The following is a 2177-nucleotide window of genomic DNA, read 5'->3' as shown; positions in this document are numbered from 1 at the left end:
TTTGACAGAAACTTTGTGAAAAATCAAGGAGTAAATATGCCAACACATGAAAAGGAAGTAAAATTTCCAGGCATTATGGATGCTTCCCAGTTGATGCAGATGATTTTGGATTTACAGTGGTACCAACATAATCATGTTGTATGCTTTTCTTAGCAGTTATCAGAAGACCAGCAGTAGTTAAGGTACCGCAGATAATAGGGATCTTTGGAGTTTCAGGTTTTACAAGGCAGATATTATGAGCAGTCAGGAATTTTGGATCATTCCAAGGGAATTATTGAGATTACTGACCATGGAATCCAGGAATGATAGAAAAAGGAGACGAGAAATTGAGGTAAGGATATGGAGACCTGGCATCACTTGCATCTTGAGGAACAGGTATCTGCTGTATGAGTGTTTGAGTAAAAACTGGAAATCAGGAATTTCTGGTGGGTGAATATGTTTTCTCAGTTATTTATTATTGAACAAGATCATTTGGGTTGATGGAAACATCTGGGATATGAGAGTGAGTCACTAGGAGTGGGGTGAATGATCATTTCACTACTGATTTAATCTCTAACGGAGCTATGAACACCAACTGGTCAATGGGTTAATCAAATGAATAATCATATAGTACAGAAGAATGGTAGGATTTGGGATTTAGAAAAAGACTGGAGACTGTGTGTCCTGACAGGGAACACCAGGGCTTTTGTGGTTGAGAGTGACAAGGACAAAAAGAGAATCAAGTCATACTCATAAAGGAGAATGTCTACAAGATGGAGGAGAAATGACCTGCAGTAGTCCTGAGTTTTGACCTCGAGCTTTCTGTTCTTGACCCAAATCTCTTTGATGACGTCCCAGGGCACAGGTCAGATAAATCCCCACAGGGGGAGAGGGAGGGTAGAAGTACAAGACATCTGAGATAACAGTCCTGAGAAGGCAGACTTCAATCATCACTCTGATCCACTTTCACAATTTATTTTATAAGGTAAGAGGAAAAGAAGTATGATGGTCAAATCATCACAGAGGAAGCGACATGATTGTGGAAACCAATCCAACCCAAAGCCTGGTTTGAGCATCTCCATCCCTTTGAGGATGTCCAGTTACATATTCAAGAGGCCAGTTACTAGAATCACATCCCATCCTGGCAATGAGATCAGATGCCTTGGAGCAGCCCCAACAACTCTGCTGGCAGAAGAGACTGCAAGGTCTGCAGGCCTGCAGAGTACAGGAGAACTGTTAACTCCTTTGGACTTTGCCAAAGCCCTGCCGAATCTTGCACCCAGTTGCACAGGTGCATCCCTGCCAGGTGTGCTCGCAGGTGGTCTGAACTCCAGTCCCATGCCCACCCCTGCCTGGTCTTCAGATTCGGCAGAGATGATCCCAGGAGCTGGTCTGTACATCCCACAGCTCCTTTGCAAACAACTTCTGGTGACTGAGGAGGATATCAGGAAACAGGAAGGGAAAGTGAAGACGGCAAGAGAGAGACTGGCGGTAGCACTGATGCAGACAGACTCGCTAGAGAGGCAGGGAGAGTGAGGGGCCAAGAAGGACGTCCCGACAAACACGATGAAGAAAAGACAAGACGGGACACATGACATGGAGCTCACACTACATGAATGCCTCTGCAGGGGTCCTGATGTCTTCTTGCTTTGAGCTCTTGAAACTTTAATATATACCAATACTTTTCTTTTCTTCAATTCCTTTGCATGACAGAGAAGATACAGACAGTGATCCTTCTGAGATGAGAGATTGGGTTTCAGGTGAGGAGAGAAAGGAGATCTTTCCTTTTCGTGTTGTTCTCTCATTTTTCTTTCCTAAGTGTGATATTTATTTGTATTTTAAGGTCAGCAGAGAGTTATGAAAGTCATGGGGTTCTTTAGAGTTCTGCCCTCAAGTCACAGAGAAAACCTACCTAGTCTGCATGGACTGTGCTTTTTGTGTAATATTCCAACAGATCCTGACATAACATTTCACTAAAGAGCTGTTATATCTGTCTTCTCAAAAAGACACCTACTTCTAGATCTCTATTTTTCTGTTATTTGTTGCATGTTGATTGACAATTGCATATAATGAAATACCAGATTTGCCCTCATTGTTTAGATTTGTATGTGTTGGAAATTTGATTCATGAAAATTGATATGCCATTGCGGTATCATGCTGTCAGGAGAACGACTGTTTTCAGCATCATGAATCTAACA

General features: G+C 42.5%; 1 pseudogene; it reads left to right on the top strand.

The window, feature by feature from the left end:
* Window positions 1–969: 969 nt before the first annotated feature.
* Window positions 970–1713, top strand: LOC147911228 (methyl-CpG-binding domain protein 3-like 1; annotated as a pseudogene).
* Window positions 1714–2177: the final 464 nt, after the last annotated feature.

The sequence above is a fragment of the Ceratotherium simum genome, unplaced genomic scaffold, assembly GCF_057802395.1.
Source record: "Ceratotherium simum simum isolate JZ-2026a unplaced genomic scaffold, ASM5780239v1 HiC_scaffold_46, whole genome shotgun sequence".
Taxonomy (NCBI): Eukaryota; Metazoa; Chordata; class Mammalia; order Perissodactyla; family Rhinocerotidae; genus Ceratotherium; species Ceratotherium simum.
This window is presented reverse-complemented; position numbering and strand designations above follow the sequence as displayed.